The 17,801-nt window shown below is 46.5% G+C and overlaps 1 protein-coding gene and 1 long non-coding RNA gene across 3 annotated transcripts in view; both read left to right on the top strand.

The window, feature by feature from the left end:
• The window catches only part of LOC309807668 (interferon regulatory factor 6-like), a 490,462-nt gene that overhangs the window by 42,657 nt on the left and 430,004 nt on the right, over positions 1-17,801 (top strand). The window lies entirely within an intron of this gene.
• On the top strand, positions 626-2,808 carry LOC309808230. The gene is made up of 2 exons (XR_014294713.1): positions 626-708; positions 2,380-2,808. It is a non-coding gene; the product is annotated as an uncharacterized lncRNA (long non-coding RNA).

Here is a 17,801-nt window from a genome sequence, read left to right as displayed (position 1 = left end):
GACTCCGCCACTGCCATTAGCCCACCCAGAAGAGTTTCCCCAGAGGGCATGATGATCACATTAGCAGCAAGCCCTCGGTTTCATCATCCTTTCAGGTGGAAGAGAAGCTTCGGGAGGATTCCAGAAGGAAATTGCTTCAGCTGCAAGAAATGAGGAACAGAGCAAACCTCATTAAAGCCAATTTGGAAAGGGCAGTAGGTCAGGTAGGCGTGCTGCAGAGCCCCTTCACGGGCCCTTGCTCTCCACGGAATCCCGCACCCAAGCGGCCGGCAGGGATGAAAGAGGAGGAAGACGGCCTGCCTTAGTTCACCCGCTTATTTTCTATACGAAGAAGTGTCTAGAAAGAACTAGAGCTGAGATTCTATCTAGATCTAGAGTCTGAGCTCTTAACCACGATGCTCTACTACTTCGCTATTAGTTACTAAGCTAAGCATCATTTTTCTGTGTTTTGAAGAAAGTTTCGTGAACCTTTGTCCCGCCCCCAAAGGTAGTGGAAATGACTCCTGCGTTAGTCCTGTCCCCCATCAGCTGCAGTTCCCCTTCCCCTCATTTCAGATGAAGATCAACAGTTCTCGGGAAACTCAGCAGTATTTGCTGCAAGAAGAGTTACGGCAGCATCTGGCAGAGAAGGAGAAGCTGACCGAGGAAAGACCGCAGCAAGAGGAGAAGCTGAAAGCCAGAGTCAAGCGGCTAATGGCAGAGAAATCGGTAAGGTGGTCCCCGTCCTTCTCTTTACTACTGGAAACTGATGAAATGGGCTTTCCTATGAGAAACAGAGGGCACGTACTTAGATGGAGGAATCTCAGCAACTCCTTGTTGGGAGCTAAATTCATTAAAGAGGGTGAATGATGTAGGAGGAATTAACATGAAGCTTGAATCCTAAAACTCAGAGATCAACTTGAAGATCAACTTGAAGAGGCAAGGTTATTGAAATGTCTAGAAATGGTACTTTGTTTATATACCGCAGCTGATTTTATTGATACAAATCCCAGTCGTTACTGCGGGTCCTGGTTTGTGTCTCAGTGAGTGCAAGACCAACCAATAGTATTTCAGTCTTTTGCTTTCTCTTCATGCATATCAGGGGAAACACATGGCCAAAACGGCTACTTACTTTTCCAGAAACCAGCCAATTAGAGGATAGTTTACAGTGGCGCATCTCAACTCAAAGCTGTCCACAGATCATATGGGGATGTTGTTGAAATGCAGATTCTGACTCAGCAGGTCTCGGGTTGGGGGAGCCTGGGATTCTGCATTTCTGAACAGCTCCCAGCTGCTACCGATAGCACAGCTCTGCAGACTACATTTTCAGCCACAAAGTCTGAGAAGAAGGTTTTCCCCAAGTTGGCCGATAAGAACCACCTGGGGCTTCCCTGGTGGCGCAGTGGTTGACAGTCTGCCTGCCGATGCAGGGGACACGGGTTCGTGCCCTGGTCTGGGAAGATCCCACATGCCACGGAGCGGCTGGGCCTGTGAGCCATGGCCGCTGAGCCTGCGCGTCCGGAGCCTGTGCTCTGCAACGGGAGAGGCCACAACACTGAGAGGCCCGCGTACCGCAAAAAAAAAAAAGGGAGGGGGAGGGGGCTTTTTTAAGGATATAGGGGTGAGTGCCTCATAAAAACTGGGAGCTGAAAGAGAGCCTGGCCTCGAAATAGAACTGGTAAGCCATCAGATCTCAGGCATCATCTCTTTTACACACACACAAGCATGCGCACACGCACACACAGGCCGTATCTCCTCTCTGTGTCTCTGTGTGGCTCCCCTGATCTCTGCTCTCTCCAGTCATGTGACAGGAAGGAATGACCTCATGGTCCCCCAGTTCAAAGGACCAGCCCAGGAAGCAAGTAGCATCTTAGAGCCCATAACCCCAAATCCTGGGAGTGACCATCTTAAAAGCCCAGCCCGTGCCAAGTGCCCGATCAGCTATGACCAGGGACAGAGTCACACACATGGCTGCCTGGATCCAGGAGTAGTGCTCAGAAAAGGGTTAGACAGACCCCCTAGAGTATGCTGCATTTTACCCTCCTAAGACATCAGAGACATAAGGCATTCAGTTCAGTAACAGCTTTTCCAGAGAAAGTCCATCCCAATGAAATTGCCTATCATCAGAAACTCCTGGTTCAAAAAAAGATGCAAATGTCAGAAGAAAACGTTATCTGTGTATCTGGAAGAGTGTACACCAAAATGTGAATAAGGTTACCTGTGGGTAGTGTGATAATGGTGGATCATTTTACCTTCGTTTTGCTCACGTCTATGTGTGTATATAAATATTTTTTACAACAAAGATTTTATTTTCAGTAAAAAAAAATGCCATTTGAGAAATATTTGGGGATCTCCCTACAATTATAGAGTTTGGGCATTTGTTGCTCTTGCTTGTTGTAGGTTGGAGCCAGAAAAGGCACCCCAAAGATGGACCAAGGAAGGGAGATGCTGAAGAGAGAAATGTCCAGCAAATCCAGCCAGAGCCTTCTGTTTTCTAAACCTGGTGGAAGGAACTAGAAACGTCGCCCCGCTGGGCCTCGCATGATCCTCCGTGAGTCAGTGTAACTCTTCTGCGTCAAACTACTAAGATGCTTTTTTAGGACATTAAAGGTTGCTACCCTAGTATGTTGCTTCCTAGACTGGTATTTTGCACAATACTGTATTTTGGAGTGTGTGAGGAGAGGGGTTCTTTTCACAGATATTATGAATGTAAACATACACAGGCATATGAAGAATAAGTTTGAAATGGTAACCTCAGGGCTGTTGGGGCCATGGTATAGTGCATTTATATCTGAATTGATTATAATAAATGTGAACAGCAACCAGTTTTATCGCTTCCATAACAGTGAGTCATGTTTATATGGCGCTCTGCGGTGTTCAAAACACTTCTCGTCTAATCCTCTCTCAAGCCCTGGGAGGTAAATAGCATTATGTTCCCCATTTTACAAAGGAGGAAGCTGAGGCCCAGAGAGGTTAAATGGCCCGTCTAAAGTCACACAGCTAGTAAATTCAAGAATTGGGTCTGGAACCCAGGTTTCTAACTCCATCTCACGCTGCCCATTCTGCCGCACCAAGACAGCCCAGTAGGTCAAGTCCCAGGCCATCAGGACAGACCAAGTACCCAGTCATCAAAGAACACACACTGCCCAGGTGGACACACCCCTTTCCCGTGGTGTTTGAAGAGACCCTCACTTTTGCCTTCTCTCCAGCCATCTGTTCTCTCCCTGCCTTTCTTGTACGGCCAGAGACCACCAAACAAAACAGGAGGAAGAGCCAGAAGCCATGAATATCATTTATTTTTTATTTTTAAAAAGGCACAATAAAAGTATTTTGATATTTTAAAACCAAATACATTCTTTATACTGATTAAAACTAGAAGGAAATGGGAAAAATGATTTGCATGATCTTCCACTAAAGGTACTTCTTACACAGTGAGAAGGGTGAGCATCACCTGACCTTAAAAATAATCTTGAAAATCCCAGCAGTTTTCCATAAAGAACATATTACTTACACTGTACCATATCCCCAAAATCCAAAACAGCAATCTCCAGCACCAGAAAAGATCACTTGGTCAGGCAGTAGTTAAGTAGCTGGCTCATGTTTGGAAGCCAAATTGTGTGGGAAAAAAAAAATACTTTGGTTGAATACAAATATTTGAATTTGCATAAGTTAAATGTAATGCCTATGTGACTCCACTGTATTTGAGGTCTTTCAAAGGACGTGTTAATCTTTATCGTATCAACATTGCAACCCACAATGGCAATGTCCTTTCTTCACTCCTTGAACTAGATGGTTCTTTAGGTGTCTCCTCAGCCACACACCCCTTTCTCTGAGAATGCACATTCCCCAACCAGGTTTACCCTACCTACTGCTGCTCTCTTGGCCACACCTGACTGGCTGATCAGTAGATAGTCTACCCAAGCCAGACCAATCAGGTTTCTCTTCTAACCCAAGCTGGGCCAATCAGCACCTGTGCCCTTGATATTTGGAAGTGGGACACGGAGTTACCACACAGGTCATTAATGGCCCGGAGCTGAAAGTCTTGATGCAGTTCCCAGCTGGGGTGGCCATTTCTCCCACTGTGTTTGGAGAAACAAAGCCAGTGTTAGAAAGAGATGGCCAGGATAGATAAGCAACAGGTAGAGACAAGAAACCAAGACCCAGGGAATTCCCTGGCCGTCCACCCTGCGCTTTCACTGCCAAGGGCCCGGACTCAATCCCTGATCAGGGAGCTAGGATCCCATAAGCCACACTGTGTGGCAAAAAAAAAAAAAAAAAAGAAGAAACCAAGACGACCCCCAGAGAGACAGTGCAGCAGACACTACAAGCCCCTTAGTCATTGCCTCCCTCTACTGTATAAGCAGCACGCGAAATGCCTTCATTTCCCAGCCTCCCTTGCAGCTAGACCTGGCTGTGTTGTTCAGTTCTGGCCAGTGACATGCAGGTGAAGGCCCTGGGCAGGGCTTCCCTTCTGGAATTAAAGGCAAGGCTTTGCTAGGAGAAAGTTTTTCTCTTTGTCCCTTTGCCTTGTCTCCTTTTCCTCTCCTGGAGCTCGGACTAGGAGCTGGAGCAGCCATGTTGGGGATCACCAGGTAACAAGCAAGAGACCAAAGCCCACCTCAAAGGACAATGCAGTGGAAAGACATGAAAAGCCTGGGTGGGAGCCTAGTGGCATCACTGTGCTCTGCAGTGTACCTGAACTGCTTACCTCTGTACATCCTGTTGTATAACTAAATCAATCCTATCAGTTTAAGCCACTGTGGTCAGATGTACCTGTTTGTGCTGTGGAGCAAATCACTCAAAAGTTAGTGACTTAAAATGGCAACTATTAGTTCTCATGATTCCAGGCGTCAAGCTGGCCACTTGTACTGGTCTGGTGGGTTTGGCTGGGGCTAGTTTAGGGTGGCTTCGTGTACATGCCTGCCTGGTCATTGCCAGGCAAGCTGGGTTAGGACAGTGGTTCTCAACTGGGGGCATTTTGCCACCCAGGGGGTATTGGGCAATGTCTGGACACACTTTGGTTGTTAAACTGGGGTGGGGGTGATACTATCATCTCGGGGTAGAGGCCAGGGATGCTGCTAAACATCCTGCAGTGCACAGAACAGCTGCCCACAACCAAGACTTATTTGATCCAATATGTCAATAGTACCGAGAATGAGAAACCCTGGTCTAGAAAGGCCTCATCTGGGACGTCTGATTCTGCCTGGTGTGGTCCCTCATCACCCAGCAGGCCAGACCAGGCCACGTGTGGTGGGTACAGGTTTCCAAGAGCAAGAGGAGAGAGAAAGCCCCAAAGCACACTTTTCAAGTCTCCACCTGCCATGTGTTTGCCAACCTCTCATCAGACAAAGCAAGCCACATGGCTAGAGTTCATTTGGGAGGGGCTCCAAATTTTTACCATCTACCCACATCCAGGTTTCTGTTATTTAAAGCTGAAGGCAGCGCGCGCCCAGAGCGTTAACGGGCGGGGGCGGGGGTGTGGAGTTGGGAGGTCAACTGGGCCTCCTGGTAGCCTCCCTGAGTTCAACCAATCCAGTGAGGAGAAGCCGTGGGCGGGGCGAGCTCCGCTGCCAGAGCGGCGTGAAAAATTTCCCAAGGCAGAGCGAAAACCTTTCCTGAGCGACTGAGCATGCCCACTGGTGAAAGGTCCAGCCCAGCTTTCACCACATCCCAGACTCCAGAGGGACTTTTCTGAAACCCAGAGAATTGACCATGTCCTCAAACAGGTTAAAAATCTTCCATGGCTCCCCATGCTCCTCAGGAAAAAAAGATAACACTTCAGTGGGTTTTTTATGCTTCATCCTCAACCAATTTCTTCAGCCACGTCTCCCACTACTTTTGCAAGAACTCTTTTGCTCCACGGATGTTGAAAACTTGCAGCTTCTCATACATACCATGTTCTCTGTGCACACAGGTTCACCTACCTGCGATTCTCTGCCCAGGCCCTCTCTACCAGGATATTGCATCTGTGCTTTCTAGGTCTCTGAAGACAGTCATGCTTCATCCCTCTGGCATAGCTCTTGTTTTTTTTTTTTTTTTTTGCATCTTTGTTGGAGTGTAGTTGCTTTACAAAGATGTGTCGGTTTCTGCATTGTCGCAGGGTGAATCAGTTATGCATGTGCATGTGTTCCCATGTCTCTTCCCTCTTGCATCTCCCTCCCTCCCGCCCTCCCTGTCCCACCCCTCTAGGTGGTCGCGGGGCGCCGAGCTGATCTCCCTGTGCTGTGCGGCTGCTTCCCACTAGCTATCTATTTTATGTTTGCTGGTGTATATGTGTCCATGGCATAGTTCTTCTTATTCTGTGTTGTGAATATACTCTATGTGCTCACATGTCTTATCTTCACTAGAATGTGAGCTACTTGAGGGCAGGGGTCTTGGCATATTTTATACCTGTATGGAACACTAAGACTGACCAGGGTGCCTGGCACAGGATAGATACTCAATAATTGCTTATTGAATAAATGAATGGATTATGAGCTCCATGAAGGAAAAAAAAAAAGCTGAAGGCATTCCAACTGATGCAGAAAGTTGCCCTGATTCCTGATGACTTTCTGGTTCCTGGTTTCTTTCCTTGGAAAGGCCCATTCCAATGCCTTGGGTTCCACTAGGACTTTTTGTATCACTCAAGATTCTCTGGTTGCAACCAACAGAAATCTCCTGTGGCTAACTTAAACAGAAAAGGAGTTTACTGAAAGGAAATGCGGAAGGTTAGAGAATCAAAGGGCAAGCAAAGCGGAGGAGTCTGGACAGGCAGGAGCCATCTTTTCTTCCCCGTAGATGTCCCCTTTTTTGCTTCAGCCGGTTTGAGTTTCTGTTATTTGCAACCAAAATGGCATTTACTAAGACGCTCTGCACAGCCCCAACTGGTAGCTCTGAGAAGCTACCAGCGACCTTTCTTTCCCCCGACGTTGTACCAAGGGACAGCAAGGTACCTGCAGTTCCCCCCCAGAACTCCCAATCTTCTGATCCCCCAAGAAGCTAAGCCAAACAACTTCCTTCCACCCTTGCCAATGGGGGCCCATTTGGATTCGTGACTTTGCAGATAAGGTGCCCTTCTCCAGCAACTTGGCAGAGCCAGCAGTGCCTGCTGTTGTGGAAACCGGGGTCATGAAGTGTCTACGGAAGAAAACAGCTTCCCCTGGATCCGTGTTGCAAAGTGTGTTCCTGGTAAGTGGAGTGGTTTCCAATTTTTTAGGGTCTTAGGAATGAAAGCAATACACTAACGATGAGAGGAAACACAAAATCTGTTAATGCATTTATTTTTTTATTATTATTTTTTTTTAAGTTATGGCTGCATTGGGTCTTCGTTGCTGCGCCCGGGCTTTCTCTAGTTGTGGCGAGCAGGGGTTACTCTTTGTTGTGTTGTGCGGGCTTCTCATTCCATGGCCTTCTCTTGTTGCGGAGCACAGGCTCTAGGCATGGAGGCTTCAGTAGTTGTGGCTCGCAGGCTCAAGAACGCAGGCTCATTAGTTGTGGGGCACGGGCTTAGTTGCTCCGCGGCATGTGGGATCTTCCTGGACCAGGGCTCGAGCCTGTGTCCCCTGCATTGGCAGGCGGATTCTTAACCACTGCTCCACCAGGGAAGCCCCTCATTTACTCTTAATGCTTCCCCCTGTTGAGGACAAACAGGAGGAAAAAAGAAAGGGCAGGGCTTCCTTGGTGGCGCAGTGGTTGAGAGTCTGCCTGCCAGTGCAGGGGACACGGGTTCGTGCTCCGGTCCGGGAGGATCCCACATGCCACCGAGCGGCTGGGCCCGTGAGCCATGGCTGTTGAGCCTGTGCGTCCAGAGCCTGTGCTCCGCAGCAGTAGAGGCCGCAACAGTGAGAGACCCACGTACCGAAAAGAAAAGAAAAAAAAAAGGGCAATAGCAAGGTTCCAAATGAGCTGAGAATTGACCTTCTAAAAGGGCTCTCAATCTGGCCTCTGGTAGATGTCTGTCGGGGTTTCTGCCCAGCCTAGACCCTCCTCAGGAGAGAAGACGTTTAGGGCTTACAGTGGGCTGACTGGTGGCCCCAAAGATCTCAGGCTCTAATCCCTGGGACCTGAGAATGTTACCTTACAAGGTAAAGTTTTGCGGATATAAGGATTTTGAGTTGAGACTATCCTCGCCCTAAGTGCCATCTGTAAGTGTACTTATAAGTGAGAGACAGGAGGAGATTATATACAAAGAAGAGGCGGAGGCAGTGACCACAGAGGCAGGACTAGAGTGCTGCACCTACAAGTCAAGGGATGCCAGCAGCTTCTGTGGTTAGAGTCTTTTGAACTCCTTGGCTTTTCAGCTCCTAGGCTGTAAGATTTGAATCCGCAAATGCCCCAAGGAGAAAAGCTGCACCAAATGTCAAGCTTGCGTCTGTGTTTCCCTTCTCTCCAGAACTTGGCCCACATGTCTTGGTGTCTCTCTAACATTCAGATGCCAGCGAACAGATGTTTTCTTACTTTATCCAGGTTTTCTAAAATTTCTTTAGACTTCACCTGATCTTATGTTATTATTGAACTACCATCTCAATTACCCCTAGGAAGAAAGTTTACAATTTTTAGAGAAAATGGAACCCTGGTACAGTGTTGGTAGGAATGTAAACTGGCACAGCCACTGTGGAAAACAGTATGGAGGGTTCTCAGAAAACTAAAAATAGAACTACCATATGACCTCAAAACTCAACTCCTGGGTATAAATCCGAAAAAAACAAAAACACGTGTTTTCAAAAACATGTATTTGAAAAGATACATGCACCCCAATGTTCAGAGCATCATTATTTGCAATTACCAAGATATGGAAGCAACCTAAGTGTCATCAAGAGATGAATGGATAGGGGCTTCCCTGGTGGCGCAGTGGTTGACAATCCGCCTGCCGATGCAGGGGACACGGGTTTGTGCCCCGGTCCGGGAAGATCCCACATGCCGTGGTGAAGCTGGACCTGTGAGCCATGGCCGTTGAGCCTGTGCATCTGGAGCCTGTGCTCTGCAACGGGGGAGGCCACAACAGTGAGAGGCCCGCGTAACCGCAAAAAAAAAAAAAAAAAAAAAAAATTTAAAAGAGATGAATGGATAAAGAAGATGTGGTACATATAACCAATGAAATACTACTCAGCCTTAAAAAAGAACGAAATTTTGCCATTTGCAGCAACATGGGTGGACTTGGAGGGCATTGTGGTAAGTGAAATAAGTCAAACAAAAACAAATACTGTAGGATATCACCTATATATGGAATGTAAAAAATACAACAAACTACCGAATATACCAAAAAAGAAGGAGAGTCACAGATATAGAGAACAAACTAATGGTTGCCAGCGTGGAGCGGGAGGAGGGTACAATACAGGGTGGAGAGGTGAGAGATGTAAACTTCTGGGTGTACGATAGGCTCAAGGATGTATTGTACAACACAGGGAATATAGCCAATATTTTGTAATAACTGTAAATGTAAAGTAACCTTGAAAAAGTATATAAAAATTTTTTTAAAAGAAATCATATTGAAAATTGGAAACAATTTAAATATCCATCAACAGGAAAATGCACATATAAATTATTGTATTTCCCTAGATGGGAATCCTACATAGCGAGAAAAAAAAGAAAAAGAAAAAAGGGATGCCAGCAGCCACCAGAGCTGGAAGAGGCAAGGGATGGACTCCTCCCTAGAACATCCAAGGGAGTTTGGTCCTTCTGAAAAACCTTGATTGCAGCCCAGCTGATGCTGATTTGGGGCTTCCAGCCCCCAGACCCATGAGAGAATACGTTTGTTGTTTTAGGCCACTAAGCTTGTGGGAATTCATCACTGTGTTTAGCAAACCAACACGGGGCTCAATCTTCAACTCATTAGAGACCAGCCCCCCACTTTGATCTGAACACTTCTGGACTCTTCCTATACGGCAGGAGTGCTGTGGGAATTGCACAAAGGACCTTAGTTGTTTTGTATGTTTGGAAACAATCAAGTAGAAAATTATTCACGTTGTTCAGAGACTAGCTCATGGATCTTTAGTACGTAAAATATGGAGCATGGATGCACCTCCGTCTAAAAGGAAGGCAGGGAGAATGTTAGCTGGGAATGGTAGCAATAGGCTGGAGCCCTGAATAGTGCCTAGGAAGACAAGGAAGTTATCTGCAAGAGTAAATTAAAACCAAAGCAGGAGGTCACTTTCACCTCAAAATTCCCGAAGGCACACTCGTCCTGCTTGTTCACTGGTTCAGACTTCTCAGAGCTCTCTATCTTTTCACTACAGAAAAAGCTAAAAAGGTAAAAACCAGAAGACCCTGGCCCTTCCTTTCCTCTCCGCCGTGTTTTTGTTCTTAGACTAAATATAAGAAAGGTAGAGACAGGGGAGAAAAATCAAAAGCCACCCACCTCACCTGTTCTTGGGCCCTAACTGGCCCCAGGGCTATGAAAGAGCAAAGAAAATTCCCCCCAGCACTCCCACCCCACCCAAAAGGAGGAATCTCAGCAGCCATATTGGTGCCATGTGACCTCCACCCTCTCAAGTCACAGCTGATAGGTATGTGTTCACCTGACCAGGAGAACCAGTCAGAAGCTGGGCTGTGCTCGGCTCATCTCTCCCAGGTCCTGGGTTGGGCAATGTGGTATCAGGGATTAAGGGGCCAAAGGTGAGTGAAGCAGGGGACGTACCTCAGCACAGAGAGAAGCTGATTGCTGAAAGAGGGCGACATGAGGATGAGACCTCAGACATAGCTGTGTCCTGATGACTTTCTGGTCTTTGGTCCTGATGCCTTGGAAAGCCCAGCTGTACTTCTGCCCCTGGGTTCCACAAGAAATGCTGTGTCCTCCCAATAAATTCCCCTTTTAAGGTCGGATCCTAAATGTAGTCCATGTCCTTGAAGGCGCGCCCTGCCTTTGCATCATATCAGGCAGTGCTGGGCCCACAGTGGATACTCCACCTGGTCTCGATTTTGATTTTCACTTTTCTCAGACCAGTTACAGTTCTGAAAAGGGGAGCCACAAGCAGATGATTGAGATCAAGATCGTGTTGGAGCACAACTGTGACTGCAGTGCAGAGCGCTGCCTGGTGTGTGTGTGCAGCTAAGTCAGCTGCTTCCACCCACAGGTAAGTATGGAGCTCCACAGATATGTGCCAGGGTACTGTTCTGGGCTCTGGGGACAAAGCATGAAGCCCCGCTCTCCATGGGAAGGGTCCTTGCTTGAACAGTGTTTCCCAAAGTGGGTCCCGTGGCCTTGGGTGACCATGACCATGGTCATTTTGGACTGGCTACTTGCACTGGATCTAATCAACTTGAAAGCCACCAGGGAGCCACGTGCACAGAGAAAGCTGGTCTGCAAGAGGAGACTCATGAAGCAGAGGTTCACGGAGAAAACAGTCCTTCACAGAAAGAGACAGTTCTGGGCTCTCCTTAGCCTGGCCTCACTCACTGTCCTATAGGATGCCCCAGGCTACTTTCAATAAAGTCCTATCTTATGCTTAAACGAGTTGCAGTGGGTTTCTGTTGCTTGATGCCCAATGTTCTGAGACGCCTTGGCTCTGGATGAACACGTGTGAGATGGGAAATCTAAACTAAACCCACAACTGTGGAACAAAACTGAAAATGGGACACAGCTTTATCCCTGGAAATGGATGGATCAATCAGACCACAGGCCATAAATGGGCAGTACACGAAGAGCCCTTCTGAGGATTACTGGTCTCATTTGTTGCCTTAAGGGCCCTGGCCAGGCCCATTTAGCTCCTAGGACAAATTGTGCTGAGTATTTAAGTGTGGAGGTACAAAAGGACAGCCCCTGTTCTGTATGCAAGCGCAGAGGGCGAGAGATGGGCTTTCAACTGGGGAGGATTTTGTTTTAATCCAAGCACTGCTGCTTCCTAGAAGGATGATCGTGAGCAAATAATTGGATCCCTCTGAGCCTTCCTCTCTACACCAGCAAAATGGAGTTTCCTAATTTTTTTTTTTTTTTTTTTTTTTTTTGTGGTACGCAGGCCTCTCACTGTTGTGGTCTCTCCCGTTGTGGAGCACAGGCTCCAGATGCACAGGTCCAGCAGCCATGGCTCATGGGCCCAGCCGCTCCGTGGCACGTGGGAACCTCCTGGACCGGGGCACGAACCCACGTCCCCTGCATCGGCAGGCGGACTCCCAACCACTGCGCCACCAGGGAAGCCTTGGAGTTTCCTACTTTTGAGCACCTGAGGAAACCACAGGCAAAGTGCCAAAGCTACACCTGACACAGAGTGGAGGCGGGGGTGCGGGGGGGAGTTGCCACGTGGTGGCTGTGACTAGACCACAGTCTCCTGATGGAGAACTTGAAGATTCAAGCACTTCCCCAAGTGTGAGCCTCACACTCATTTCTGAAACCGTGTTTTGGGAAAATTCACCAGGCGCCACCAATAGTTTGCAAGGAATCTTCATATAAAGCCATCTCAGGAGAACGGCAGCAGGGCCACGTAGGTAAGACCAGTTGAGGCAGCCCTGGGGTCAGCCTTGCACAAGGCTTGGTTCCTCAAGGCACGTGATGGCAACTCTCATGACGTCCGTTTTGTTTGTTTTCAGTCTAACGCCAAGTTGTCTGTGTACTCAGAACTAAGTGGCTGGTACTAGGAACCACGGCCATCAGGAGTTTAGCCACCCTCTTCCTGGTGAGTCCCCAAGCACATTCCCCAGGATTTTCATGGGAAAACGTCACTGATGAGCTCCATTTGGGAATCTCCAAGTTAAACAGTCTATTCATTCAACACATTTTTATTGAGCACCTACTATGGGTCACATGCTAGGGATAATCTGCAAACAAATGGATCAAGTCCCTGCTGACACAGAGGGCACATCTTGGGTGGAGGGGGGACATAAAATAAACCAATAAATAAAAATATGATGCAATGTCAGAAAATGAGAAGTGCTGTGAAGACAAATGAGGCAGGGTAAAGGACAGATGAGAAGGGATCACAGATCTGGGTGATCAGGAAAAGTCTCGAGGGAAATCACATTGCAGAAAAGTGACGAGTGAGCCACATGGACACCTGGGTGCAGAGAATTCCGGAAAATCTCTCAAATGTTTGTGCGCATTATGAATCTCCAAACAGATGCTGTATGACGTCACATTTCCCAAACCCATTTGGCCACAAAACTCTTTTTCCCCACAGAGCATCTTCCAGGGTCAGCTTTCACAGAACACCCTGCAGGGAATGGTGATGGAGCCACATGTGATATTCTGCAGGGGGAGAAATGGGCCCAGAGCAGACAAGGGTTGCCCATAGTCCTACAGCTCATTGATGAAGTCGTCCATCAGCTTTCTCGCTAGGTGGCATTCAGATCGCAGATCACCAGTAAGGGCAAGCCACTAAGATGGCCCAGCAGCGCCTGGCAGTGGTGGCGGTGGGCAGCGGGGTAGAACCAAGTTCATGGGTGCAGGATGAGCCAGGCACAGGCGCCTGGAACCTCCAGCTCAGACCCCCCTGTGTCCACTCCCCGACAGGGAAGCGTGTGCCTCTGATGGGAAGCCTGCACCCCCTCATGACAGCCTCATGGCAGAGGGGTGGATGCTTTCCAAAGTTCTTGCCACCTGTGTGGGTGGTGGTTCGCAAGGCACCGTCAGACCATTCAGAAGCACCTTTCATGCTGAGCCGACAGGAGAAAGCCATTCCCCGGTTTCTTTGTAGCAATGCAGCTGGCCTAGGAAGCGATGTCCCAGAGTGCCTGAAGATGGGATGGTACGTGACAGCGAGCCACAGCACATCAGGCTCAGATCCTCCAATAACTGAAGGAGAGTAGTGGTCAGGAAACCTGCTCTCCTTGGACATTGCGAAGCAAGCTGACCCAGAGAGGGAGGGAAAGATAGGGAAATACGAGCACACAATACACAGATGCAAATTTCTCCAGAAAAGCCACTAGAGAGAACATGTATACACGTGCACCAGACACCTTTAAAACGTAGCCCTGGCAACAGGAGTTTCCTTGGGACCAACCCGCCTGACTGCCATGTGTCTCATCAGACCCCTGGTACTCTGCACTTTCCAGGAAGGCAGTTAGGTGGATGACATGCTGATACAAGCCGACCAGCTCCCAGATGCAACATGTGACAAAACGTTCTCAGCTTGCAGTGACACTGTTAAGGATTCAAGCCAACGCCAGAACTGAATGTTCTCACCTCAGATCAGTGGTTCTCAACCAGGATTGGGTTTGCCCCCAGTGGACATTTGGCAAAGTCACAGTGTCCGGAGGGGGAGCTGCTGCTGGCATCTAGGAGAGCAGGGATTCTGCTAAACACCCACCAATGCATAGGACAGTCCCCACAACAAAGAACTGTTCTACCCCACAGTCAATGGGGCCGAGTTTGAAAAACGCTGCCCTGAACAAAGGAAAATCCATTGTCTTGGGCAGTGAGGATTCCCATCAGAGAGCCTGGCCACCCGGTGTCAGTTCCATAAGAAAGAAGCAGGAAACAATCATCCTTGGAGACCAGTCTGAGTGTGGTACTTACCATTTTCCTTTAAAGAAACAGTCTTTTACAAAGACTGTTTTCCTATCCCTCCCCAGTCCAGAACTATAAATCAAATTCTCCATGGCATGATATAAACAGACTTCTCTTCCCTTTCTCCTTTTCTCTATCTCCAGTCCCAACTCTGTGCATTAAAACCTGGAATTTAATTGTAATATAAAAACTGTGGGAAAGAAAAGAGTCAGTAGTAGTTAGAAACTCAAATTGATTGGGAGAAATTTTAGATTATTTAAAAGCATACTTGGAACTAATGGAGGGTGAATAACCACGACAAAACCAACTAGAATACAATTTGGGAAGCAAAAGTTATGGCAAAAAGCCTTCTGGGCTATAGGTCTTCCTTATCAGAAAAAAAGAACCAATGTCAAACAATACAGCATGCATCTCAGAGATCACCTAGGCTCAATACTGTATAAAATTGGAGAAGTGCATGGGAACTTTAAATGCAAGAAAATGTCCTTAGTGTTTATCATCAAGATGACTTATTTCAGAAAGCATCCTTGATGATATGTCCAGTCAAGAAAAATCATCAGCATCTACTTTAACAAAACACAAAAGAGAGAAAAATCATATAATAATGGGATAGCAAGCTTTTTCCTTCACTTTTTGGGTAAAACTTGACAAGCTGTGAATATATGTGTTGGTAAGAGAAATTGTGTGAATACTTGATATAAACAAGTGAGTAAATGTACCTACCTGGGCTTCCCTGGTGGCACAGTGGTTAAGAATCCGCCTGCCAATGCAGGGGGCATGGGTTCGAGCCCTGGTCTGGGAAGATCTCACATGCCGCGGAGCAACTAAGCCCATGTGCGACAACTACCGAGCCTGTGCTCTAGAGTGCGTGAGCCACAACTACTGAGCCCGCGTGCCACAACTACTGAAGCCCATGTGCCTAGAGCCCGTGCTTCGCAACAAGAGAAGCCACTGCAATGAGAAGCCCGCGCACCGCAACGAATAGTAGCCCTCACTCGCCGCAACTAGAGAAAGCCAGTGCGTAGCAAAAAAGACCCAACGCAGCCAAAAATAAAAATAAATGTACCTGCCTTATCTAAATGCTGCCTCTTTCAAAGCTGAACAACAACCACAAAAAAGATAAAAGCTGCATTTTTTTTTGTTTCTGACAAATTAGTTGTCTGTTTTGAAAATCAGAGTCAAAGTATGAGCCCACGAATTGACTTTTTGATTAGGAAAGGAAACACCATTCTAGCAGTTGCCAATGATAAATTCATTTTAGCACCAAGTGGGTTCTTTCAAATCAGCACAAAAGCATGAGAGAGAAAGAATCAGGAATACACATCTCACAGGAGATGCTGTGAGCAGAAGAGAGCAATAATTTGAAAGGTAATGCTAAGTTTATTGAAAATATCCACTCAATGAATTAAAATGGCAAAGAGGAATTGGGACCAAAAATATCTAAGTGCTATTTACGATAAAAGTTGATTTTGATGTTTATTTCCCGAGTCTAAAAAAAAAATTTAAGACCTAAGATTTTTCCATTGACCTGAAAGCAGTAAAAATTGTCCATTAACCTTCCCTCAGGCCAATAATAGAAAGGTCTCAAGGGGTAGAATAGGAGCCAGAAATAAGATTGAATGGGAAACAGTAAGGAGATGCACATCAAATGACTAAATTCTATGGGTAGGTTAAAAACAGACGATATCATTGTCCTACGTCATGTATAGCCGAATTCTGTGATGTATACATTTTTATATGTACTTCCTTTCACTGAAACATATAAGTAAGAGGAATATGATTTTATCTCTATGGATTTCTTCAAGTCAGGGTTTCTCAGCTTTGCCACTAATGATATTTGGTGCCAGAGAGCATTTACGTGAGGGGGGCCGTCCTGTGCACTGTAGGATGTTTAGCAGCATCCCTGGCCTCTACCTACTGGATACCAGTAGCTCCTCCCTGGTGTGACAATCCAACATGTCTCTAGACATTGTCAAAAGTCCCCTGGGAGGCAAAATATCCCTAACTGAGAGGTACAGCTTTAAGTCTACTGGGGGGAAATGCAGTATGGAGAAGTAGACTAAAAACAGTATCAGCAGGGTGGCAATTTTCATGTTTCTGAAAGGAAGGTGTTGGTAACTGCATTCAGTCACAGGACTGGAAGAATCCAATGACTCAATCATACTGTTCTATGTAATGAAAATGCTACAAAAGGGAGAGTTTTGAACAGGAATGGTGCTCGAGCTCATTTTGTCCAACTTCCTTGTACAGCGAAGGAAAACTGAGAGGCAGAGTTGTTTGTCTAAAGACCACACCAATGCAATACAAACATAGGTGGTTACCAGTAAATACTGCGTAGTTTCCACCTGGAAAAACAAAAACACGGGAGCCAAACTGCATGAACCCCTGAGGTGGCATAGTACGAGCCTCAAACCACATAATGAGTTCAGTGGATTAAAACACATCTACACTGTTTAAATCAAAGACTCCTAATGATATTTTTTAAAACTCACTGGTCACTTTGGCAGTTGCTTCTTTGAATAATGACACATAGGAGGAAAGAACCAATCTCTTATTCTGCCTTCCCTGAACCAACTGTATTTTATGATAAACAAATAAACAAATGGTTGATGAAGGATTCTAGCTAATAATTACCAAAGGAATAACAATCAGAAAAAAATCACAACTCTGCGACCCCACAAGAAATACGGATCCAGGGAATGATCCTCAAAGGATGCTAAAACTATTAGGTAAAAAGTTGATGGATGAGCTCCAGTGCCCATTTACAAATGAATGGATAAAACAAGGTATATACACACAAGGAAATATTATTCGGCCTTAAAAAGGAAGGAAATTCTGACACATGCTACAACATGGATGAACCTTGAGGATATTATGCTAAGTGAAAGAAGCCGGTCACTAAAAAGACAAATACCGTATGATTCCACTTATATGAGGTCCCTAGCGTAGCCAGATTCATAGAAGTAGAAAAGAGATGGGTGGTTGCCAGGGGCTGCAGTAAGGGGAAAATGGAGAGTAGTTGTTTAAGGGGTACACAGTTTCGGTTTAACATGATGAAAAGTTTTTGGAGGTTGGTTAAGCAACAATGTGAATATCCTTAACATTAGTGAACTGTATATTTTTAAATGGTTAAGATGGTAAATGTTATGTTATGTATATTTTACCATAATGAAAAATTAAAAATGTCAATTATTGGGGGAAAAAGAGCCGTTGGAGACGTTGTAATGGATGGCTCAGTCTGTTAGCATTGGACCTACCATTCAATCTCAATATCGTTAAAAACAGGATGACCAGACATTATGTGCTCACTGTGTGATGCAGGATGGATCACACAGTACCGCCTATGAAGGCGTCTGGACAACAAAAAGACTTTGATCTCCTCAGTCCTCTAGATCTAACTATTAGT

Source organism: Mesoplodon mirus (genome assembly GCF_964341445.2).
Source record: "Mesoplodon mirus genome assembly, chromosome: 7".
Taxonomy (NCBI): Eukaryota; Metazoa; Chordata; class Mammalia; order Artiodactyla; family Ziphiidae; genus Mesoplodon; species Mesoplodon mirus.
The sequence above is the reverse complement of the archived record's forward strand: the minus strand, read 5'-3'. Positions and strand labels throughout refer to the sequence as shown.